Below are 26,794 nucleotides of genomic sequence, written 5' to 3'. Positions count from 1 at the left end.
AGCATTCATTTTATAAAAAAGGCCCTTGATTAGTAATACAATAATCCCAATTTACTGATGGAGAAAATCTACCACTCAGAACTGATGTGCCCAATCTGGTAGTGGTGAAAGTTAGTAGCGAAGTCAGTGTCAGGTCTGAGGGAAACTCCATTGCCCCACATTCCAAAAGGCACAAGGGACAACTGTCTATCTATGGTGTCCATTAGCATGCCCAAATGCATGCTGGCCTCCAGGCTCCCTAAGTATCCACGTACCTGTTACACAGTCTTCAAAGTCCATCCTAGCTCTTCTTGCCGTCTCCACTACTCTAAACTTCCCCAGCTCCCAGCCTTCCATAACCCTACTATTTTAGCCATGCTCCCTTAGCCTCTCTCCGTCTCTCTCTCTCTCCTCCCTCCTCCTTCCTTCTCTCTCTCTCTCTCTCTCTCTCTCTCTCTCTCTCTCTCTCTCTCTCTCTCTCTCTCTCTCTCTCTGGGTGTGTGTCTGGGTGTGTGTGTGTCTCTGTCTCTGTCTCTCTCTGTGTGTGTGTGTATGTCTCTGTCTCTCTGTGTGTGTGTGTGTATGTCTCTGTCTCTCTCTGTCTCTCTGTCTCTCTCTGTCTCTCTGTCTCTCTTTCTCTCTCTCTCAGTTCTGCTCCTCTTCTCTCATGACTAGGTCTATTCTGATGCCACATTCAGTCTACTTCTTCTCTCTCTGCTCTGGACTCTTCCAGATGCCTCTGGATGCTCTCTCTCTCTCTCCTATCTACAATAAAAACCTTTAACCATACCATGGACCTGTCGTGCCATCGGTTTATACAGGCAGGACTGGCATCCCCATAACTTATCTGCTTATCATATCCTAACTTGCTATTCTCTACTGCCTCCCAACTTCATAAAAATCAACACTGCAATTAACTGAAAGTTAAAATTACCTTCAACAAATGTTACTCTCAGCCTTAGTCAAAGAAGCTTCCCTTTGAATGCACGGCAATGAGAGCAGAGGTACAAGGCTGCTCAAAGTCAAGATGACTGAGTGCTCAGCCCCAGACAGGAAATACGGCTGGTCATCTAGGCTTAGGACAACATGGAGGAAGACCCTGCAGAAAGATAAGGTGGACGATGAAGAAGAGGTTATGAAATACTGTTTTCGGGGCATGACGTAGTCAGTGTCACCATGACCTCACAGCAGCTATAACTGCCTGCAATGGGCCTGCATACTGCACAGCAGCAGGCGGCCTACACAAAGGGAACTGAATGCCAACTTTGGAAGGTTTTTGTCTCATAATGCTTGGGTTTTTTTAATCTTAAAGTTCTTTTGCTTATATTTTATGATTTCTGATTTTGTGTAGTTGTGGGACTTTTGTGTGTACAAGTGAGTGTATCTCTGTGCCTGTGTATATTCCTTGTAATTTTTTTAGCTCTATTTTTTTCTTTTTCTTTTGTTTTTTGTTTTGTCCCATTCTGGTTTGTTGCCAGTTTGTTTTCTAATGAGAAGAGAAAAAAAAAGCATGTAGATTTGAGTGTGTAGTGAGATGGGGAGGACCAGGGAAGGCTCAAGAGAGGAGAGACCATGATCATAATATATTGTATGAAAAAAGCTATTTGCAATAAAAGTTAAAATTATGAAGGAAGGAAGAGAAAGACTATTTCAAGGGGCTAGTCCTCGCTGCAGTCCCTGTGTCATTTTTGGTCTTCTCTGGTCATTTACAAAGAAAGAAAGAAAGAAAGAAAGAAAGAAAGAAAGAAAGAAAGAAAGAAAAAAAAAAAAAAAGAAAATGCTAGGCTTGTCAACAACCAACAAGGAGGGGCTGGGGCCCTTGCCTAACTTTCTACCAAACTATTGGCTTTGTGGGGTAGGAGTAGCCATTGTCTTAAACTGTGTCCCCACTGATTACTGATAAACCAACCAGGTTCTAAGGGATAGCTCCAAACCTTTGCTCACACAGATGGCTCTGGTTAGATACAGTGAATCACAAAACAAGAAGATATCGGTGTGGGAAAGAGACATCATAGAGAGGTGGGAAGATTAGAGATGGAAGGGAGACATGGGAGGGTGAAGGGTGAGGCTAGTCACAATAAATTCCATACACATAGGAAATTGTCAAAGAACACATTCAACGTGTTACTCAGAAAAAGACTAAAACAATTATTAAAACTTTATGGCAATAGGAGAAGAAAAAAGTACCTATGATAGGTAGACAAATTCTTTATGAGCATTTTACATACATGTCACACAGTTATTATGACTAGATAATATCATACAATTTTAACATATAAATGTTTCTCCCTGGAATGATTTCTTCTTTCTCTTTCAAGTTGGTAACGTTGTCTACTTGTTACTTCATAGATGATAAAGAGTTGAGTTTTTCAAAGACTGAAATTTCAAAGATGCTGCCAGATTTTTTAAAAACTGATTTTCAGTTAAATCTGAATTTCAAATATCTCACATTTTAGCCTCTGTCCCATGTGGTGTTTTGAACAAATGACTCATGCTTATCAGAGTAACTGGGCACCCTTTTCATTTCCTAAGAACGGTAAGCCCATCCTTAGCAAAACTCAGCTCATGGAGAAAGTAAAAGAGAAGCCAGCAGACAGGGCTTAACCACATGTGAGTGGGCAGGGGCTCAGACAAGTGACTGTGCGATGAGCCTATCAACAAACAAACACAACTGAAGACCAATATGGAGACCGTTGTAAACCCTTTTGGTGGAGCTGGCCGCGGCAAACGTTTTCTGGAACATGTACAGTCTGAAAAGCTGGAATTTCCCACAACGAAAGTCCCCAGCATCCAGGGATAGCATGGAAACAAAGAGCTGCCTGCCCTGAAGGACTATGAAAACACGGGCTTTTTTTTTTTTCTTAATTTTATGTGTATAGGTGTTTTGCTTGCATGTACATCTATGCACAATTTGTGTATCTGGTGCCCATAGAGGCCAGAAGAGGGCATTGGAACCCCTGTAACTTGAGTTAAAGACAAGTTATAAACCACCGTGTTGGTGTTTGGAATCAAACCTGGGTCCACTAGAAGAGGAACTAGTATTTGAACACTGACTGAGCCATCTCTCCAGCCCCAACAGATGCTTCTTGACCTGTCATTCCTCATCTTCCTGGTACCATCAAATGCCACACAGTAATTACGAGTGGCAAATTTCAGATTCAAGCCCAATTTAGGAGGATGTGTTCTTAAAAAGTACCGTGGACTGCTGTATATATAAACTGTTACATATGAACATCTACAAGTTAACTGTTGTCACCACTATTATTAGTAGGGTGCATTCTGCTGTTTTGTTTTTGTTTGGTGGTTTTGCTTTTGAAATAGGGTCTTAATAAGTAGCTCAGGCTAGCCCGGAACTCACTATAATCATCCTGCGTCAGCCTCCAGAGTGCTCGGATTACGGGCCGTCCACTAGCTTTTAAATGAGGGAAATAAATAATAAGCTTCAACCTCACAAGGCTGAAACAGTTTAAGAAGTTCTTTGGCCATGAATAGCCAGGACACATGAAGAAGAGAAACCACAGAACCAAATTCTAACCCATAAATCAGAACTTACTTGGATGTCGAGTGACCAGCCCTGTCCAACAAAACCAGGAATACGGAGTGAGAGACACTGCGTTGTGATATCTCTGAAACAGAAAATAAGCCTAAAGAGAGAAATAAATAGCCAGGCCATAAGGCTCCTGGGATATAAAACTGCTTATCAAATATTAGCACATATACAGATCATCAGTGACCTCCATTAAAATGTGGACTCTGATTCAACAGGCTTGAGGGGGAGCCTCTGGGAGTCCTCACTTCTAACAGCTGAAGCAAATGCAAAGAAGCCTCTGGAATGGAAAGGCCTTGTTCCAAACCTCAGATCTTGTACCTGGTCCTCCAGGTGGGAGTGGGACATTTACGGCTTTTGTAGCCTGAGAGTGACCATATTGCAGAAGGCTTGAAGCAGGCACAAGACTACTTCTACAGTCCAGAGAACGGGAAGCAATCAAGACATTTTCTTGATTAGTGGCTGATATAGGAGGGCACAGCTGGCTGTGGGCAGTGTCGCCCATGGGCAGGCCGTCCTGAGTGGTATAAGAAAGCAGATGTGGCGAGCACTGTTCCTCCATGGCGTCTGCTTCAGGTCTGGCTTAAGGTCCTCCCCTGGTGGACTATGACCCAAAAGTATGAGCCAAATCCATTTTCTCCCCCACACTCTTTTAGCGACAGTGTTTATCACAACAACATAAAGCAAACTAGGACAAATACATTGTGGATTCAGTCACGTGATGCTAAGGCCCCTCTGGATATAGGCTCTGTCTTCTAAGATAACAACATAAATTCCTCTTGGACAGGGATTACCACCGCTGAGCACGTGCTGATACCTCGGGCTGCAGCTCTGTTGATATGCAGACATCTCTTCCCTGATCAAAGACTGTTTCGCAAATACTAAGGCACAGAGAAACCTCAGCGCATCAGTCCCCACAGCGCCTCGCCACTTATTTTCCCTCTTCTCATTTTTAAAATTGGAAGCAAATGAGATTTCGACGCCAGTTAAACAGCTGAGAGCTCCTTCATTTCTCAAGTCCGGAACAGCACCCTGTGCAGCGGGTCCCCGTGGCCTTCCTTGATGACTGATTAGCGTTCCTCCCTTTGCCACCTGCTGGTGATAACTTGCCTTGATAAGGTGCTTAACGCGTTGACTTAGCACCTGTGCTAATTGCCTTATCCTGTTACAAACCGACTCTTAGTGAGGTGAAATGTTAGCCTCCGCCAACGGGTTCTCAGTCCTGCTTAAATGGTAGAATCATCTATTATCTTTTTTTTTTTTTTTTTAAGAAGAGTACCCAGATTCTACCCTGACCCTGGGGAGCTAGTTTGATTGGGCAAAGGTGGGACTCAATTATAAATATGATTTGTAAGCTGCCTAGTTGATTCCATTGTACAGCCAAAGCGGCCGCCCACTGCCTAATGTACGGCTACATGAGGATTTTGTATTCCTAACATCGCTGCCTTTTGGTAATTCAATCTAAATCTGTCTTATGAAACCTTACCTATCAGAAACACCAGTAAGAATAAGGAAGGAATCCAAACTACCCAACAAGATGTTAGAAAGCCTATAAAGAAAGCTGTTAAAGTTGCAAGAGCTTAGAGTTAGTGGTTTTAAAAACCAAAAACAGCTCTACTATGTTCCTGGTTCAGCAATATTGGAGGAGCCGATTTCTAAGCACAATCAGCCGCGCTTGGCATGTAGACAGAAGTTTCCTGCACCACAGTTTCCTCATATGTCTAGCATGCTTCTATATTTCTCCTGGAGTTGCTAAGCAGTTGTAATGAAGGTCATTACATGTTTAGGAAGGCTTGGTGGCATTTCAACTCTTCCCGGACGTTTTTATAGTACTCTGGGTGAGCAGAACCTCAGAGCTGGCACAAGACACCCCAGGACCAAGGTCTCATCACATAGGAGATTTACTTGCCCCAGGGGGCCAAAAGGCCAGGGGTAAGGGACAAGGAAGAGGGGGAAAGAGAAAAGGGGCAAGGGGGGGTGGGAAGGGTGTTTGTCCAGGAGGACAAAGGACTGTCTCTGGATAGAGGAGGGGAGACAAGGAAAATGGGGTTTATAAAGGGAAAGGGGGAAACCTTGTGTTAGGTTGAGGTGTTTAATTTTAACTGGACGTGTTCATTGGGTGAGCCAAAGAGGGGGCTTCAGATTGCTGGACTCTAATACTGTGATAGCTGGACCTCCCTCGGTAGTCAGCCTCAGGAGGAGGAAGTGGCCAAACACGGACTAGACCACGAGGACTAGCTGTAGGAATGTAATCTAATGGGTTTTAGCCAGGCGGAGGGAATGGGGGAAGGGCAGGGCCTGCCAGAGCCACGCCCAGAGCATCTTCACTAGGTGTACTTCCTACATTCTCCACATTTGAAACACTTTAAAAATGTGTGTAGGGGATGGGGTTGGAGAGGGTGCAGGGCCACGTGGGGGTATGTATGTGGTGTGGCGGGGTGTGTGTGTGTGTGTGTGTGTGTGTGTGTGTGTGTGTGTGTGTAAGGGAGCCTGCGATTCAGTGCAGGTGCACACAGGCTACTGTGCGCATATGCACCTCAGATATGACTCTTCACCTTCCATCTTGTTTGAAGTAGGATCTCTTGTTTGCCACTTTGTATCCCAGACTACCTGGCCTAAGAGCATCTGGGGATTCTCCTGTCTCTTTCTTGCATGTAGATATGAGCGTACTAAGATTATGAGAGCATGGTGTTGTGTCTGGCTTTTACAGGGGTGCTGGGGATCCATACCCAAGTCCTCAAGCTCAGAAGCCAAGAGCTTTACACTATGACCCATCTTCCTAGTCACCTAGGATTTTAATTTAACCTATCAATCTAAGAATATTTGCATCCAGGTGTGATAGTGTATATCTTTAATCCCAGGACTTGGCAACCAAAGAGAGGTGAACTCTGTGAGTTCAAGGCCAGCCTGGTCTACAAAGTGAGTCCAGGACAGCTAGAGCTGTTACATAGAGAAACCCTGTATCAAAAAAAAAACTTATATATATATAACTAATTTTAAGTTTTTTTCTTTTGGAAGGAGGTGAGACTGGGTTTCTTTGTATAGCCTTGACTGTCTTGGAATTAGCCCTATAGACCAGGGTGACCTCAAACTCACAGAGATCCTCAGGTGTGTGATGCCATCACCCGGCTCTTTTATTTTGCTTCGTAATTTTATTTTTCTAATGAGCAATATCATGTGCATCAGGATATGAGTGGCTACACTGTTGTGTACATCTGTGGGCATCTTGTCTCGTGTGTGTTTTGTAAGTACTTTTATTTTCAAGGTCTCTGCATCAGTCAGGGAGTTTGGTAGCCAACAGACTGATCTGATACCAATGCCAATTGGACACGAGTATTCATTGGATATTCCGGTCATTTGGTAAAGTGGCTTGCTGCCAAGATTTAGTCTCTGAGGTAGCCAGCCCTTGGCTGAAGACTCTTCTATCCCACAGCTACAGTAAGCAGGGCTTTGGAGCCTCAACGCAGACTGTCACATGTGAGCAGCTGGGTAGAAATAGCCAGAAGTGTGATGGTGATCGTAAGGTCCGTCATCCCTGGCAGGGGTTTAACAGGTGAAAGAATACAGTAACCTCCTCACCAGAGGCAACCACGTGGCTGTACAATAGTATCACTTTGTGTTTCTATATGAAATCATTAGACCTGCTTTCTAGAAGTTCTGTTCCAGTCTCTTGTGAAAACGAAGTGTGCATCATTTCCGTAGCCACATGCTTATATTTGCAGATAACCGAGCTTCGTCTTTAAAAATTGAAGTTCATTTTTATCTTAAGCCTTTTGTGCATGGGAAAATGATCTAGCCACAACCAAGTAGGCTTAACCATTCCGCTAAGTATGTACTTATGTCCTTAGTGTGCAGAGTCTGCTCATGAACTGTTCCTTCCTCCCTGGGATTGAGTGGCGCCCCAATGATTACGCAGCTATGTGTGAAAGAGTGTTTCAGTGGTTGAGAGCTGAGCGCCACTGACACATGCAATCAGAACACCTGCTCCTTCCAGCTGTGGCCCCTCCAGCTGGCCTCCACTGACGGCCTGTACCCCTCACTCCATCTACCTAGACTTGGACTGCATGACCTGGACCACCACTGGTGGCTACACCCCCTTATCATGACCTTTGGACCCTTTGACATGTCCAGATTTCTCTGTCCTCTGAAATGTATGTGTCCTTATGTGGGTCTTCCAGAAGGTTCCTATCACTATGCTCTGTGTCCTTGAGCCACTGGGGCCATCCAGCCCTACGGCTCCAAGCTGAGAGGTGTGAGAACCTTTGTTACGTCTCCAGGCACACACATGGAACGCTCATCCTGGATAGGGTAGGGACTGTAATCTTAAAGACCAACAGAATTCATTGTGTGTTCATGGAAAATCTGTTTCGATTCCAGGAAAATTTTCTGTGATGCCCGTCTTTTACATGAGAGCTCTGCCTTCCAAACTAGCAAGAGAAGAGGCAGGCTAGGAAATTGTAGCAGCTGAGATTAGATGTCCCAAGCACAGAAATGATTTATGGCACTTTCCTTTATTCTCTCCTGCCAAATGTATATATAGGTATGACCTTGATAACTTGAAGGAAAAGGAGACATCTAATGCTCTGGGGCTCCACAAGCAGAGCAGAGCCACAGTTTCTGGCACTGCGACGATGCTCCCTGGAGCACCAGCTCCTCTGCTTCCGTTTAGTTTCAGCAGCTTTATGCCTATGACTTGAGTCATCACTCACTTAGAATTTGGTTCCAAGGGGTTCTCAAGAGCTCTAAAGCCATTGTCTGTTTTATCAGTTTCCATTTCTTTCCCTCTGCAATAGGGAGAGAAATCTGGTGAAGAGGAAAGGTGAAGGGAAACCATGGGGTGAAGCATCCTTTACCTTTAGGACTCAGGGATTTGGCCTTTGTTTGCTTGACTTTTGATAACCTTCGTCGTTCTGCATGCTCCATTCCAGACCCTCAGTGTGGAATGTCAGCCATAAAGGTCTTCTGACATATCAAACAGACTTATGAGATTGAAAGTACCTGTGGGGGGGGGCGGCTGGCAAGATGGCTTCGTGTACAAAAACACCTAAGACGCAAGCCTCACAATCTGAGTTCAACCAGTGGAGACCTCGGTGGAAGTTTCTGAACCACTACTCAAAACTGTCCTCTGACCTTCAGACATACACTATGGTAGGAGTGCACCTGTACTTAGAGAGAGAGAGAGAGAGAGAGAGAGAGAGAGAGAGAGAGAGAGAGAGAGAGAGAGAGAGGATAAAGTAATTTAAATAAATAGACATCAGTAGAGGTAGCTGAGCTTCATCACTTCATCTTTCGCTGCCGTCCTCAGGTTGGCTCTTGTTCTGTAGACCATATGACTGGCCAACTATGCTTACCTTATCAATACATAGATCAGAGAACTGGCCTGGAAAATATGTGCCTCCCGAGGAGCTTGTGCAGAATCTGTGAGTTACACCAACATTTTGCTGATTGTGCTGAAAGGCGAGGAAGGACATTGAGTGTCCCCGCCAGGTGTGGTGGTGCACACCTTTATCCCAGCACTTGGGAGGCAGAGACAGGACAAGTTTGTGAGTTCAAGGTTATGCTGGTCTACAAAGTGAGCTCCAGACTAGCCAGGACTTCCCAGTGAGACTTTGTCTCAACCTCCTTCACACACACACACACACACACACACACACACACACACACACACACACATAAATAGGCATTCCAGTTTAGACTAAGAAAAAATGGAAATGGTACCTCAGCACCTCAGCCATTTTCTTCCCCGTGGATTATTGATTTGAGAGCTGAATCTGTTCTGTTTTGAATTAGAATGTCACCCATTGGCTCTGACCAGTGCCAGCTCTGGTGGATTGGAAGGTGTGATCTTGCTGGAGAAAGTACATCACTGGGGAAGGGCTTTGGCATTAAAGGCCTCAAGCCACTTTGTTTGCTGTCTCTGCTTTGTGCTTGCAGGTAGGATGTGGGCTTTCAGAAGCCTGCTCCAGCCACCATGTCTCCTGCTGGCTGCCATCCTTCCTCACTGCGAAGGACTGTTATCCCTCGGGAACCGTAAGTCCAAAGAAACCCTTTATAAGTTGCCTTGGTCATAGTGTTTTATTACAACTACAGAAAACTAACTAATACAACTCATGACCACACACACACACACACACACACACACACACACACACATTCACACATACACACACATACACACACACGCACACACACACAAAGAAGCTTTTCATGCTTAAGAATCTATATTTCAAAATATGCTTACTAGAGTTTCAGTTATCCTTCCCCACACACTGTTAAATATGAACCTTCAGTTTCTCTCCAGTTCCCACACTCTCTGGAACTACTGTTCATAAATCCAAGGACCCAGTGATGGCATCTAGTATTCCTATTATTTATTGCTCCAAGTTCAATGAGTATCAAAACTTCAGCAGCATCCCATATGTGTGTATAATCACTTGTTTGGGGCCAGCTGGGTATCAACTGATCTTTGCAAGGAGTCTTTTCATAACTGGGGTCACTTTGTTGCTGAGAGTGATTTAGGTCAGCTTCAGGTAGTGTGACATTCTTATACAGGTGTGTGCTTTCCTCCTTGTGGGAGCAGTGTCGCCACTGCATTAACAAAGGCAGGAGAGCACGAGAGCAAGCTCAGACACATGTGCAGTTTTCAAGGCTCTGCTTCCATCACCTCTGTTTATAGCTCATGGGCCAAACTCAGAGTCAAGGCAAAGAGTGGACGAACACAAGGAGAGTTAGAGATCCGAAGCCAGCCACCTGTTTAATCACATCTAGGACTCTGTTCATAAGACCAGCCCGCACATGGCAAGAGCACCGACTCCAGGAAGGGGGCTGGGAGTGAACACGGGACACTTCTCTGAGACAGGAGAAATTAAGAAGCCCCTGGTTGTAGAAATCGAAGAACTGCTAGGGACGATTGCGAATAACCAAAGCTCACTAGTCTTATCTGCTCTTCCCCCAAGGGGAGGTGCCCTGTGAATTCTACGGTGTTTGGGTGTTTTTCTCCTGCACCACAGACGTGCGGTTCTGGTAGGCGTGGCCAGGGAACGTGGGGCCATTGCGCATGGCCGAAGTAAACGGGGAGAACAAGTGACAACCCAAGCCCACACTGAGCCTCTTCCTTTTATTTCACTCTATAATGAAAACTATTTAAAAATAGACATAGAAGCAATAGCATTTAAAACATCTTCCCTGTAATTCTCCAGCATAAAGGCCAAGATGCCAAGTGTCATCCAACGCAGAAAGGCAGAAGCAAATTGGCGGTTGCCATGGAGCTACCTCAGCACTCCCTGGTTTGTGAAGTAGGGATGACACTGACAGCTATTAAAAGTTAAAGGGAAACAGGAGCCAAGCTCACATATTTTCTAAGTAATGACAAAAACACGATTCTTACGCAACTGGAAAATGGTTCAAAATGTTCTCAAAATAGGTGGAGTAGCAGGTTAGGGTGGAAAGGACCACGCAGCAGTAAAGGGAGCTTTTGACGGGGTGGGGTGGGGGTGAATTAAAACAAAATCTATACATTATGAATATACAATCTAGTTCAGGGATGGCAAAATGTTGGTGGGAAATATGAAAGATTAAAAAGAATACAAAGATAAAAAAAATTATTACCACAGCGGAAGAAATAAATTAGCCTAAAGCTCAAAGAAATATCAAAAGCAGTTGAGAATTTTTCTTCAGAAGGTGGAAATAAGAATTGTTTTGGTGGTCGGTTGCTTGTGGCTGTGTCCCTTGTAACCTAGGCTGCTCCTGTGCCTGCTCTGTAGCCAAGGCTGGTGGCGGAGCAGATCTTGACGGGGATCCACTTTTCCCTCTACACTGCCTCTTTTCCATGTTGGATCAGACCCAGGGCTTTTTACATACCAAGCAAATGTTTTTCTGCTAACTTATATTCTCAGCTCTCTTTATACTTTTTTTTTGTTTATTTGTTTGTTTTTGTTTGTTTGTTTTATGCTTCAGAAATGGCTCAGCTGTTAAGAGCACTTCCTGCTCTTCCCAAGGACCAGGGTTTGATTCATAGCACCCACATGGAGGCTCATAACCATCTGTAACTCCAATGTCCAGGAACTCAGCATCTTCTTCTAGCCTTTAGGAGCAGCAGCCACACAAGTGATTTACAGACATACATACAGGCAAAATACCCATACACCTAAAATAAAATTTAATCTTAAAAAATAAAGTAAAGCAAATATTTTAAAGGAGGTTTTTTAATTATTTGCTGAAAGAGGGCCAAGGAGCTGGGAGTGTAGCACCTTGTCCTATGTAATGTAGGACAGGGCAGGGAACAGAAGGCAAGGATGAAGAGGATCTGCAATTGGGAGACACACTTGTTCTCTTGAGGTACATTTTTTCATGTATAGTTTCTGGAATATACTTCACACCTCACAAAGGAGGCCATCCAGACTGGCCAGTATAGGATTCTAGAACCTTGAAGAGATTCTTTTGTTTTGTTCTATGCTTTATTTTTTGTTTTTTGAGACAAAGTTTCTCTGTGTAGCCCTGGCTGTCCTAGAACTAGCTCTGTAGACCAGGTGCTGGAATTAAAGGTATGCAATGCCACCATCCGGCTGATGAGATTCTTAATATTGCTGAATGTGACCTATCTATCAAGGTTTAAATGGTTAAAAATAAATGGAAAGGTTTGAATCTAATGCCGGGGTTATACGCTATTGAAATGACCTGATGAAGAGGGAAATTAGAATAGATTTGGTCTCTGAAACTTGATGTCTCAGGAAACACTAGGATTGGGGGAGATGAACATGCTTCAGAAGAGTTAAGAAAAGAGACCTCTAAGAACTGGAGCCTATGGTGGGGCATGTGGACTGTGGACTGTGCAGTGCTGAGAGGAAATACCTTACTGTGAGCCCAAACCTGGTGGGTAACACCAGGTAGATGGTGTCCCAGAAATGACCAGTGATGCACCAAGACTGCCACCAATTGAAATCAATGGGTGTTACCAGTCCTTGGGGCCTGACCTTTGCCCAGTCCACGATAGACAGAGACATGAGAAAACAAACACACAAAAATGACACAGGCTTCAACACCTCTGTAAGCTGTTACCTCCCGGGGTCAATCCTTGCTTTGGATAATAACTTAGATACAAGCTCAGGAGAGAATGTTAATCAAGTTATTTGAAGAAATGGCAAACAAGTTAAATAAATAAATAAATAAAATAAATAAGAGGAGCGGTTGAAAAGAAGCAGTCTTACAGTTGTTTCTCAAGCTGATGTGAGCCTAGAGGCAGAGTCGGGGAGCATTGGACCTCAGCCCCACCAGTAGTGGAGAATGTGCATTCACTCCAGGTCTGCCTCTGCCACACAGCACACATCTGGCTCATCACGGACCCTCAGTCACCTAACACAGGCAGCTAGCCCACTCCAATTCAGGCGGAGAGCCCTCCATTGGCAAGCCCTACCAGCAGATCCACTGAGCAGTCCTAAACACAGGAACTCAAATTCCAGTGCTGCTACTCTTTGAATTGTACCAACATGCATGACCTTCTGCAGAGCAAAAGGATCCTTGGATCCACTGGTGAAAGAGCTCAGTGAAGTACATGAGATGGAAATTTCCAGATATTTTTTTTCTCCAGAGCTTACTTTGCCCAGGGAGTTTGCATTAGAGTATTTCATTATCCCTTGAGGATTGGTTGGTACCTTGGAACCAGACTAAACAGTCCTCAGTAACCCACACTCGAGGCCAGCCAAACTCAAGTCCTGGAGAGGCCCAAGACACACCCTGGTCTTCAGGTTCCAAGCAAAATAGACAAGGAGGCGATCAACAAGATGCTCAGAAGGTCCTCACTCCCACCCCTTGCAGGATAACAACTTCCCTAGGACCTTGACAATATAACAGAGTAAACAGGCTTCTTCCCTAAGTGAAAATGTTAGGAGGCTAAAGGAAAAAAAAACTATCTTGGAAGGAGGTAATTTCCAAAACTGGAGGAGGAGTCCAGGAACAAAGCCAGGATCATGACAAGGAAAATCAGTGCTTTGATGGAGAGCTAGGTCTGTGCTGGGTTCATTCATAGCCTGGCGACACGCTGTGTCCTTCATGTCTTCTTTGCCAAGGGCACTGAGGAAAGTCTTTTCTTTTATTTCTCCCAGTATATCAACTCTAGTACTTGGACATTACTGAACTTTCTTTGTGTTTTGTGTGCTTCTTGTATGTTAAAAGAAGTGATTTTAAAATAATGCTTTAAACAGTTAGAAAAAAAATAAACAGTCTTGAAAGATGTGAAATTGGTAAGAGGAATTCAGCCAGGACAAACCTACTTGCTAAGTATATGTTCAGAGACTGGGTGGTGGTGGTGCATGCTTTTAATCCCAGCACTTGGGAGGCAGAGGCAGGTGGATAGCTGTGAGTTAGAGGCCAACCTGGTCTACAAAGTGAGTCCAGGACAGCCAAGGCTACACAGAGAAACCCTGTCTCAAAAGAAAACAAAAACAAAAACAACAACAACAAAAAAGAAGTATATGCTGAGAGAATGAGTTACACAACTTGATGAATGACATTTAAGAGTGTGTATATGGGAAAATGAACTCTACCTGTGATTAGTACTAGGGTCAGTGTCAATACACTTTCTTGTTCATGGTGGGATTTTCTTGTCATTTGGAGAAGGTATATTTATATATTTGAAGCACAGTCTCTATGCAGACTAGGCTGGCCTTGAACTCACAGAGGTTCTTCTAAGACAAGAGAAAGAACAGAAAGAGAGAGAGAGAGAGAGAGAGAGAGAGAGAGAGAGAGAGAGAGAGCCTAAGTGCTGATATGAAAGTGTGAGCCAACATGATTTTAAACCTCTTTGAAATCAAGAATTTCTTTAAGAATATGGGTAAAATTAAGTACCTTAGAAACACATATTTCTCCATTCTTTGCTTCAGGAAGTCCATGGTGATCCTGTGGGGCATCATGAAGAATTTTGTGATTCAGAACCTGAGGCTTGTTCAACATGTCTAAAACCCTCCAAGGGCCCCACGGTGTCCCTGCTGCTCTCTTTCTTACTGAGATTTAGAATGAAAAATGGGAGAGGAGAGAGGAGAGAGCAAGGTGGGAAGAGAATAAAGAGATAGGATACAAGTAATCTGAGAAGGAAAAAAGAAAGGGGCGCTCCTTGGGGAAGGAGGAGAAAGGTAAATAAATATAGGAGAAGGAGGGAGGGAGGTAACTTAACAACATGAGTCACTTAAAGGGACATAAGAAATCAGACTATTAGCAATTTAACTCAAAAAACTATAATGGACATAATTCATATATATATATGGGAGTGATCTCCTTCTTCTTCTTCTTCTTCTTCTTCTTCTTCTTCTTCTTCTTCTTCTTCCTCCTCCTCCTCTTCTTCTTCTTCGAAATGACACTCCCTCCAAGAGCTAAAGACCACCTAATAATAAGCCAATACCAGACATGGGAAGCCTTTGTTTGAGTTGTTGGCCAGGGCTATCTAAGAGACTACCAAACCATACAGCCTACTGTCATTGCCATTGGTTACCCCAGAGATGAAATGTAAGAACATCACCAAGACAGGATTGTTTTGCTGCTGAGTCAAGAAAAACTTGTATCATTGCTTGGGGCCCTAATTCACCTTCTTGGCTTCAGGACATAGCAGATAGATTCAGTCGGGGAGTCAATGATTCTGATCTTCTTCCAGTGACTTGCCCCCTTTCAAAGTGATCTCCTGAATAAGATGGAGCCAGCCATCATGGCACATGTCATCCTCCAAACTCCTAGAGCAAAGGGAATGATATCTGTCCTGTGTTTACACTTTTAAAAGAGAGAGTCCATAGAGTGAATCGCTTTGCCAAACTCACACGGAAACTAAGAGCAAAGGCCAAATTTTAAGCAGCCACATCTGGCTCCAGAGCCCATGTGCTCCAGAGCCCGTGAGCTCCAGAGCCCATCTGCTTTGTCTTGCCTCCACTGACTGCCAGCAGGTGCCCTTTGATGCATTCCTGTTAGATCCACCATGATGGTGTGGGCCCACTACCTGGATTCAAGAAGGAAAAACAGCCCCACAGAGAAAAGTGGATGTGATTAGGAGGCTGGCTGGAAAAAGAGTAGGTTGACAAAATTACCACCTGCAATTTTCATTTCAGTCTTTCTCTGTAATTTAATTCTCATTATAATTCTAGGTAAGCAAACTTTGACACTTCAGTGTTCTGTAGATACGGCCTCTGCTACATGGCAGAGTATTGCCTGAAGCTATTGCCCTGTAAAGATACAGAGACAGAATCCCTCCAAAACCAAAAAAAAAAAAAATTAAGAAATAGATTGTGTTGAGCCAAGTGGCATTAATTACACCGTCCAGACAAGCACTATCCTTTGCAATCTTGTCTGAGAGAAGAGCTTGCCCCAGATGGCACCACTTAGAAACCATTTGCCTCTTATCTCAGACTAGAAATAATTGAAAATCAAATTTGAAAGTATCACAGAAAATCAGAAGAGGATTCCACAAAGAGAACTGGGTGAGGATTATTATATTGCACTATTGGTTCTCAATTTCTCTTCTCAACTTTCCCCTTATGTTTCCCAAATCTTCTCAAACTAGTTTAGCTCTTTTGTCCACAGTTGCTGAATTTCTTAAAGAGAGAGGAGCATGAGGAAGTGAGTGAATATAAGTAGAGAAAGAGTCGGGAAACAGAAAAAAATAAAAAGAGAAGAGGCGTCAGGGAGGAGAGTATCTGCAGAGTTAAGGTCTATGTGAGGCTGATTTCATCATAGCGAGACCTTTGCTCCAACAGAGTCCAAGAAAAAAAAAGATACACATGGGTTGAAATATAACTGATTAGAAACAAGATAGAGGGGCTGGAGAGATGGCTTAGTAGTTAAGACCAGTGACTGATCTTCCAGAGGACATGGGTTCAAATCCCAGTACTCATATGGCAGCTCACAATTGTCTGTAACTCTAAGATCTGACACTATCACACACACACACACACACACACACACACACACACACACACACACACACACACACACACCCCTTCAGTCCAAAACAAAAAACAACCCAAAACAAAAACAAAACAAAAAAAATCCACCAATAAATAAATGTTTAAAAAAAGGAAAGAAAGAAAAGAAACATGATAGGGCAGAGATTGTGGAAATAACCAACCAATGCCTGGCCCAACCTGAGACCCACCCCATGGGAGGGAGCCAGCCAGCCCCTAACACTATTAAGGATACTCTGCTATGCTTGCTTGTAGATGGGAGCCTAGCATAGCTGTCCTCTGAGAGGCTCCACCCAGCAGCAGATCAAAACAGATGCTGAGGCTCACAGCCAAACTTTGGCCCTGAGCAGAGGTAGCCTTGTGGTAGAGTTGAGGAAGGACCCAGAGGAGACAGAATTTCCACAAGAAGATGAACAGAGTCAACTAACTTGGTCCCAGGGGAGTTTTTGGAGCCTGAGCACTAATCAAGGATGATGTATGAACTAGCCCTAGACATCATAAACATATGTAGCCTGTGGGCAGCTCAGGCTTCATGTGGGTCCCCTAGAAAGAGGAGTGGAGACTGTCTCTGACTTGCACTCTGTTGCCTGTTTTTGATCCCTTCCCTCTGGTGGAGCTGCCCTGCCTGGCCACAGTGGGAAAGGATGCACTCAGTCCTGATGTGATTTGATGTGCTGGGGTGGGTTGGGGAGGAGTAGGTGACAGGGTATAAAGGGGGAAAGGGATGGAGGGTGAGACCAGGAGGCGAGGAGGCTACAATTAGGATGTGAAGTGAGTAAAAATTTTTGGAAGGATGGATGGAAGGAGGGAAGGAAGGAGGGAAGGAAGGAAGGAAGGAGGGAGGGAAGGAGGGAAGGAAGAAGGAGGAAGGAGAAATATCATGTAGAGAAGAACTCACCCAACCTATAGACAGCTCAATGTCCATCAGGAATTTTCTCTAGGCTTCCTGAGGAACAATAGCTGTGCATCCTTTAGGGTCCACAGTGTTCCCAGTGCTATCAGCATGGGAAGGCTGACCTCATGCACTCTGAAGTGTAAACTGGTTTAGATGCTAAACTGAGAACCTTTGGAGCTGGTATAGTATACTTTCTTCATGCGCGCACTCAATCAATTTTTAATAATTGATTGTAAAAAGAGAGGAGTAAAGGGAGCACGAAGAGAAGGAAGGAAGCAGGGCAGGCAGACCTTCAGGACGCGTCTCACTCAGGCTGAGCAGAGAATAATCGGGTCTCCCGTCAGCTGTTTCATCCTTTCAAACTCAGCATATATTTGCCCTGACAATTAAGAGAGGGGAGAAAACAGGCAAAGTGATTTATATTTTATCTTTCATTTGGAAGTTTAAAAATGAGCAGCAGAATTAAAACTCAAGGGCAGATATTATAAACTTAATAAACCATTATCTCTAAAGTAATTGTTCTGAATGAGCCTTTAGAAATGGTTTTATGCCTTTTTACAGTCCCATCTGCACCATGTTAACAGCTTAAAGTCTCTTATCGCTTTGCCTTTGAAGTCATAACTGGGATGTTCCGATCAATTACTGATGATTTTCCAACTTTGTAAAAAATGAGAAAATGCAATAATGGCAAAACTTTATAATTGAGAAATATTTTGTTTTTCAGATTAACTTCTTATATTTGGGGCATGACAGCCAGTGTCTGGTGGGAGAGCATGATCAGCCCACAGATGTAGAAAACGAGAGAAAGGAGATAATAGCCTAGTACAAGCTAATGACTGAGCAAAATGAAAACTTCTTTTTTTCATTTTAAGATGCTGAATCTTAGTTTAAGTGATACCATTCTAGAATTTTCTTTGACTACGTCTTTGAGAGAAGAGAAAGAAGAAAAATATCACTTGGCCCACCCGCACCTCCTTCTCACTTGTCAGTTATGTTCCTGCGTGTGTTTATCCCTATTTTATAAGATTGATCTTTATTCCCACACAGCTGTGGTTTTCATATTTCTCTTAGCAGCAGAACCTTCTATTAAAATTCCATGCTGCAGCCCTCTCTACAAAATAATGCTGACTGGAACACAGAACAGAGACCTAGAAGTGGTTCAGCAATAAGAAAACATTAGCAGAACATCGCCAAACTCAGAATGAAGCCAGCTCATAAAGATGTCTGGTTTTAGGTAGAGGAGACTGCCCACAACTTTGTAATCCAACCCATACCAATGTCAAGCCTTTAAATTGCCCACTCCATGCATTGAAGACATCATCAACTTTTCTAAGCCCAGTTTCCTTGTCTACAGATGAGGGTCAGTAATGGCGGCCAGGTGAGTCTGTTGTGATCCTGATGCTCTAAGAGAGCCATGGGCTGTGGTGCCCAGAATGTAGCAGGAAACACAATACTTTCTTCTAGAAAGACCCTTCCCAAACCTACACACTTCTGTGACAACCCAAATGCGTTACCATTTTCTCAGAGGGTATAAATTCCATTTGTTTTCTTATGTCTAGCTCACGCCATTAGCACTTCAGAGCTTGGAGGACTCCCTCAAACGTTTAGCATTTTCTATTCAGTCAGCACAGCATCAGGACTTTAAAAGCAGCTTGAAAAATAAACTTGATTCCAAATATGATTTATAATGTCCCAAGAAACAGCTCATTTACCCAAGAAAGCGCCATCAAAGCGCCATCAATTATTGACAGACGTGCCCTCGGAGGAGAAATAGCATTAAGACTTAGAGCTGGAGAGAAAAACATGCCTCGACCCTTTAAGCCAATTATCCAAGGTGATTTTGGACATTAAATTCTTAGATATCCTTAATTTACTGGCCTTGCCTGTAAGCACAGAGAGAAGCATGTGAAGGGGAGGAAATTGTAACCAATTTAATACTGCTTTTTAAAAACAAAGAGAAAGAATGGCACAGAGGGAAAAAGCACATAGGAGGTAATACGTGGGTGTGGAAGGCATGTTGGCTTACAGAGCGAACATCCCAGCCTGTGAACCTTGCCCCCTTACTGCAGAGCCAGCTACTCCCCATCTGTCTTTGTTCAGTAACGGAATAATTGCACTTACCTGCCCCTGACTTAATAATTACAGCAGTGACTGATTTTATTCTCAGCATGTTTACTCTGGTCCCATTTCCTCAGTCTTTGGTGGGAAGGCCTGACAAAGGATGCTAGCATTATTTCCTTTAACATTAAGCTAGTGACAAGGCTGTGCAAAGTTCTGTATAAAGCCAAGAAGCCAGTATGAATCCAGCTCAGGAACCTTGTAATCTGAGTGTGACATGCAGATATTACAAAATCTTGGCAAGGTGGGAGGTACATGTGCAAGAAAGGGAATGTGTGAGGCCAGTGCATTTCAGAATGCTAATATATTTCTCCATAGTTTTCACCAATGAATAAAGTAGGACAAAAGTCTCCCTAAAGCACAAATTAAAGAGAAGAAATGACTCATTATGGTTGCTTGACTTAATCTGCATGTGCTGGTCATAAATGCACATATGTGCTCAAATACACATAAGCAAGGGTGTACATTGCATTATGCTGCAGGTGACTCACATACCCATATGCAATGTGTGTGCATTGTGTTGTGCTGCAGGTGACTATTGGTAAGTGAAAAGAATAAAAACTGGCATAGGGAAGATGACTAATTTATCCAAAAAATTATAATGAATTAAACATTTCAATATGGAGAAAATAATACTGTCATAGAAAAACCTAAAAAAAAAAAAATAGCACTCTGACTAAAGGCAACCTATGGCTTAAAGTATAGTTGTCGAACGTTCTAAAATTACCTGCCCTTATCTCATGACCTGACAGAATAATTAAAGGTTAGAAGCTTCCTTCCTTTTCACACTGTTTTATTATGGATTATGGGATTTGCTGTTTAGGATTATTTAAAGACTGACTTTTTCCTGTGTGTATTTTGTTCTTGTTATTACACTGTGTATATAAAAATTCAGTAAGTCTTGACTTTTATAGCTGCAAGTTGAACATTTAAGATTCAGAATCAACGTTCGAGGGTCAGGAGGGAGTCAGACCCTGGGTACATCCTTTCAAAAGCACTGCCTCACTTGGTCAATACCCAGATTCCTAATCAGGTCTTCTGATTCCAGTACAGTGTGAACCTCCCTACAGCACATCCTTCATTGTCATTGGGTCTTTGAAGAAGGAAACGGGCAGCATAGGAAAGAGGCAGTCTCGCCCATAAGGTGGTGCATAGGTGAGGGAACAGGCACAGTGACTGCTCTTTCTCTCCGATACAGCACTGGGTGTGGAGAGCCACAGATAGCAGCGCCCCCTGCTGCTTCCCTGGTGCAATGCGCCCCTTATGCGCATGTGCAATGCGCCCTTGAGTGAGCCCCTTATGCGCATGTGCAATGCGCCTTTGAGCGAGCCCCTTATGCGCATGCCTGAAGGCATAGCGTGAGGTGGCGTGATCCGAACACACCAACCAAGAGCGACAATGTGGCAATCTCTGATAGGACCAGGCACACTATAAAGGTTCTGTGGAAGCTTTTCCCGAGGTCACTCCGGTAGTCAAAGTTCCTGAATAAACTGCTGCAAGAAGAGTTCCCGGTGTTGGTGTCTTTCCTGCTGGTCAGGGGTGGCATCGACAACTGGGTGCTGCTGTGCTGGAGGCATGTGTGGTTACTCTTTAGGGACTCTGGCTTCTCTATATGTGAAGCTGACGCAAGAATACACAGGCTTCAAAAAATAAGAATACGCAGACTTTAACCACATGCGTGTGACACTCACCTAAGCAAACCATCAAGGTACAGACGTCCCTGAGTAAGAAATTAGATATTTTCAACTATGTTGCAAATTGCTCAGAAATCTGTGCTGGGAACAGAGACCGTCTGGGAAACTGTTACCATCCCAGGCTCTGTCCTCAGCATCCTCAATTTCTCATCTTTTAGGAGATGGAAAGTCTTTTTTCCAAAACTTTATTTCAATGGTTCAGCAAATATATGCATAGATATGTACGTGCATATCCCATGTGCATGCATATACACGGAGATTAAGACACAAAGAAAACAGTAAGACACTAAAATTGGGAATCTAGCTAAAAGGTATGGAAAAGTTTATTGTACAGAAAAGCCTGGCAACTTTTCTGTATCTTTGGGGTTTTAAACATAAAGTCACATATCTCAATGGTCACATAAAGCTGACGTACACTGTTTACAAGTAGAAACACAGGCAGTAAAGTGATAATACAGGACAATGGGATTCTGGGAAGGATAAGCTTATGAGGGAGAACCTCACAGAAGCTTCAGATACTGCAAGTATCTCCACTCTAGTATGAATGCCGGATTTTCATTTCTATTTATTAACCATATAGGCTAGACAGCTTTTCTAAGTATAGATTTCCAAACTAGGAAAAGGTAAAAAAAAAAAAAAAAAAATGGAATGAAGTACATAACAAAAATTTCAACTTTTTATTGATTCTTTGTGAATTTCACATCATGTACCCCAATCCCACTCATCTTCCCTCCATCTTTGTAACTCCCCCCAAAAGAAAATAAAGTAAGATATAATAATAATAATAATAATAATAATAATAATAATAATAATAATAATAATAATAATAAATCTTGTTGTAGAAGTTGTACTGCAAATGCTCATTGCAGTGAGTCACTCATCTGGTTCGAGACCTCTGGCTTCTGTTCCACTATCAATACTGGATCCTCACCAGACTCTTCTCAGATATCCTGTTGTTGCGCTGTGTCCTGCAGATCCTGTCTCTTTGGATGTTCCAGTGAGGTGTTCAAGTAAGCCAACTCAAAGCCCTGAATCTGGGCCTCAGAGGTCTGAGCTGTTCTGTTCTGCACCTGTACCACCGAGATGAGCTCTCCAGCATTGGCCCAGCTAGCTCACCCAATGCTACAGGTTGCAAGGGGGCAGGGTCAGCTCTCCTGCTCTGCCCTCAGGGCTGGCTCATCCACACCTTCACCACCATGGCCAGCTCCACCATACTGCTCAGGCAAGGTGCGGAGTCAACTCTCCCAAGTACTGCAGCCAGTGAGGGGCAGGAACAGCTCTCCTACCTGCTACAGGTGGCAAGGGACAAGGGCTGGGGAAGGCATCTCTCCCTCACTCATGTTACGCCATGGCAGACAAGGAGCTGGCCAGCTCTCCCTTGCTTATACCCTAGGTGCCAGCTCACCTGCACTGCCCCCACTCCACAAAGGTCAGCTCTACTGTGCTGCTCGGGCAAGGTACAGGGCCTGAGGAGATGAAAACTTTTTATACTTGAAATCACCAAAAGCTATTCAACATCAACTGTGAGGAGTCAGACTGAATATCATTTTGTAGCAACTTATAATATGTGGCTGTAAAGTAATTTAAATCTTAAAGAATATTTGAGCTTGGTGTGTGTGTGTGTGTGTGTGTGTGTGTGTGTGTGTGTGTGTGTGTGTTTGAGATGTGTAGTCATGTGACTATGTGCATTTATGTACACAGTTACAAAGTAGGCAAGCCTACGGAATACTTTAGAAACACAGAACTGACTCCACTTAGTTTGGGCTATGCACACATCTCCTAAAAATGGACTCAGAAGCCTAGTACTTTTACCCGTACATACTATGTACATATACCTCTCTCTGTTCAAGACACTTAGCAAACTGTTAGTAACCTAGGACCCCACCTGCATCAAGATGCATGTACATCCAACTTTGAATAATGGAATAAGCTTCTTCTCCCTTTAAAAGTGATCAAATTTAGACAGATTATATTATATTATATTATATTATATTATATTATATTAGTCATACTTATAGGTATGAGTATAAGAAAAGTGACCAGTCCTGAGTGATTATGTGTACACACACAATCAGGCTATGTACTGAAAAACAATTTGTTTCAAACACAGTATTTTTATTTATTATTTGAGAATTCCACATTATACACCCTGATCACACTCACTTCGCAGTCCTCCCAAGTCTGATGCTCCCTGCCCTTGTGGCCTGACCCCCAATACAAAAGAAGAAGAAAAAAAGTCCAATTTGTATTGCCATATACTTACAGGAGCATTACCAAACTCCCAGTGTCCAGTCCCTTACAGAAAACTGAATCCTTCCCCATCCACAGCCACACCAGAGCCATCAATTGTGGAGAGTAACACTTACGCATCCTTATCACAATTCTTTTTTTTTTTCTTAACAATTAAACTTTATTATACAACCCAACTAGCTTAAGAAAGCTCTTAAATGGCTTTATGTCTAGGCTGTTACTTTTTTTGAGGGGGTATGAAAGGGTTTGGCTGTCACAGAAGCCTTCTATGCCCCCTTTTCCCACACTTTGAGTCTGCAGTTATGGATACCACTGCAAAAGTAGCTTCTTTGCCCTTCACAGTCAGCTGGAACACAAGCCATGGATTTCCACATGATTTCTGGCAATAGCATGGACCAAAGACTGTTGTTTTTAACAAAATCTCAAATGTTCAATTTTACCAATAAAGACTTGGGAGTCAGATGATGGGGCGAACGCCTGCTAGCTCAGAGAGGCAGAGAAAGCACCTAGCTGGCCTTCCTCCTTATGCAACAACCCAAAAACAGGAATTATCCTTCTCCATGTCTCAAAAATCCCTGAAACTGAAAGTCCCTCCTCTCTTCTTCCTGAGTGTCTCTCTACCCATTGTCCTGACTTCCTCTTACTCTTTATGGTTTGGGTTTTTTTTTCTTCTTGTGTTCACTTCCTGTCAACTGGTTGCTTGCTACACCTCTTGACCTAGGGTCAATTTATTTAATCCTGATTACAATACTCAAGCAGAAAGCTCTTGGATTAAAGGTGTGTGCTAGGGCTGAGCCACACTTCAAGTAGAAACAGATTTTTCCCAGTAAACAACACAATCTCAAATATTCTGCCACCACAGACATCCACGTGGTCTTTGGCCTCAGCATGCGCCACAGAGATCATAAGCCCGTGGCGGAACTCAGCCCACGGACATCAACGTGACTTCAGATGGCAGCCCAGACTACAAACATCTGCCGCAGACATCAGCACAGCCTCCAGCTGCAGTACGACCATTCACATCAACATGGCCTCCGGTGGCAAGCCAGAACCATGGATTTTGTGATGGCCTCCTGCAGTCGCACAGACCACGGTTGTCCACATGGCCTCCAGTAGAAGCACAGACCACAGACATCCATACGAACCTCAGATTTTAATACGGCCTGGGGCAGTGGACCAAGGATACCAATACGGCCTCCAGGGACAGAACAGACCATAGAGGTCTTTCGAGGGAGTCAGATCCAGGAAATGAACCATTCCGTATTTAGGATATCCTGTCATTCTTCAGAGCCAAGGCAACCATGTACATAGGCAGCGTGTATGCGGGCTACATCTATGAGAGTTCCAGCCTTCTGAACACGCCCCCTGCTGACCCTACTTGGCAACAGCATGTTTACCCTTCAACGGCAGCCTTCTCTCACACCTGTCAAGGTTGTTTCTAGTTCTGTCTCTCTACCCCACGCTCACCTGCTCCGTTCCTTAATCTTTCCCATCTCTCCATCCCCTATCTGCTCATTGAAACTGCAGTGTGTCACTGTGTGTGTGTGTGTGTGTGTGTGTGTGTGTGTGTGTGTGTGTGTGTGTTTCCCAAACATGCAAATATGTATCGCAATGAGTTGTTGGTCTGGTTCAGGTTTCTGGTTTCTGACACGTGATAAGTACTGCCTTATTGCCAATACCCCTCCTGGATATCCTGCTGTTGCCCAGTGTCAGAGTGATCTTGCAGTTAGGCCGGGCATCTGGGAACAGGTTTCAAATGAGCTCCAGGCTGCCATGCATCTCCTGGCCATCAAAGTGCTGGATCTGGGTCCGGATAGCAGCCACTTTGGTCAGCCGGTAGTAGCCCCCGGGTGCCTCCGGCCCACTCAGGCCTCTCGCAGGTGCCCCCAGCCCATGAGGGCCTCCCTCAAAGATAATTTTGAGATAATTCCCAATTCATTGTCTTATGCCTATGTATAATTGGTCATGCATATGATTAGGATTAAGTGCATTATCAGAAGAGACATGAACTATAAAGAAATGGTTACGTAACTTAATATATTCAACTTAATAATCAAAATAGTGAAGTGCTTAATCCATACCCTAATTAATCAGCCCCTCCTTCCTATAATGCCATAAGAAGAAGCATTAGGCAATGACCCAGAGCCCTTACGTACCTTTAACCTGTGACCCGCTGTCAATCTTGACAGTGTACTCTTTCCTAATTTGCTCTATGGCTTCATTGTGAACGTTGCTCTTGTGTAACTTGTTGAGCCCTTATTTTGTGCTTGAATAAGACTCTAGGACCCTGGATACACCCAGCACAACCCTACCCACTACTGGGTGCAAACGCACATACATATGCGTGAAGGGCAGAGGCAGCATTGACTATCATGTTTCGTCTTATTTTTTGAGATAGGGTCTCTCACTAAACTTGGAGCTCATCCGGATATCTAGGCTTGGTGGCATCCACCTGTCTCTGCTGCCCCTACCTCTAGCACCAAGATCACAGATATGCACCACTGCCATGCCTAGCTTTCATAGGGACCTGAGTGCAGGTCCTTGTGTTTGCATGGAAGTCGATTTGCTTGCTGCCCTGTGTCACCAAGCCTGGTAACATGGCTTTGACAACAGTTGCAAAAAGGATTTCAGAGTACTGCACATGATTAACCAAACATTTCCCTTCTCAGACTATTTCAAACAAAGAAGACATTTCAAGAACACACTTTTTCTATTAAGTGGACAGGAAAGTGAGTCAGAAAACTGAGACACTGGACTGGATCGTGTGTGTGTGTGTGTGTGTGTGTGTGTGTGTGTGTGTGTGTGTGTGTGTGTGTTTAAATGTACATGTCTGTGTCCACATCATCCACTGACTCAGGCATCATCCTATGTTAGGCTGTTATCTTTTATCCAGTCCTGAACTTTCTGCACGTCCATAAAGCCCCCTCAGAGCAGACTGATATTTATGCACTTGGTGAAGATTTTATTTTTGTCTTGGAAAAAAATAACTTTTAAAGACGATGTGACTTGTCCTTTTCTTTTCATTAGAACTACACACAAATAATTACATACCATATTCAAATGTATTAGGCCCTAGGAATAAATAATACATATGACCAATATTATCTTAGTCCTGTAGAGTTACATCAGTGGGAAATACAACCAAAATAAACATTCCAATAAACAAAGTTAGTAATTCACTCTTCTCCACAGAGAAAAATTCAAACACTCCAAGAGGCGCTTCAAATTAAGGACATGGTGACTCCTGCACATGTTGTATGTTTCCCAAACACATATACCTATGATAAATTTAATTCAATAAGTACAGTAAGAAATTTATTTTTTAAAAAACCGGGGCTGAAGAAATGGTCCTGTAGTTGCACAGCATCTGCGG

General features: G+C 43.5%; 1 long non-coding RNA gene across 1 annotated transcript in view; it reads right to left on the bottom strand.

Moving 5' to 3' along the window:
* Positions 1-19,659, bottom strand: part of LOC311604966 — a 69,676-nt gene extending 50,017 nt beyond the window's left edge. The window contains exons 1-4 of the long non-coding RNA XR_014781762.1: positions 19,481-19,659; positions 17,650-17,738; positions 14,369-14,419; positions 8,878-8,976 (exon numbers count right to left, since the gene is read on the bottom strand). This is a non-coding gene — a long non-coding RNA (uncharacterized lncRNA). The remainder of the gene's footprint in view (positions 1-8,877; positions 8,977-14,368; positions 14,420-17,649; positions 17,739-19,480) is intronic.
* Positions 19,660-26,794: the final 7,135 nt, after the last annotated feature.

This window comes from Acomys minous, assembly GCF_964271855.1.
Source record: "Acomys minous genome assembly, chromosome: 1".
Taxonomy (NCBI): Eukaryota; Metazoa; Chordata; class Mammalia; order Rodentia; family Muridae; genus Acomys; species Acomys minous.
The sequence above is the reverse complement of the archived record's forward strand: the minus strand, read 5'-3'. Positions and strand labels throughout refer to the sequence as shown.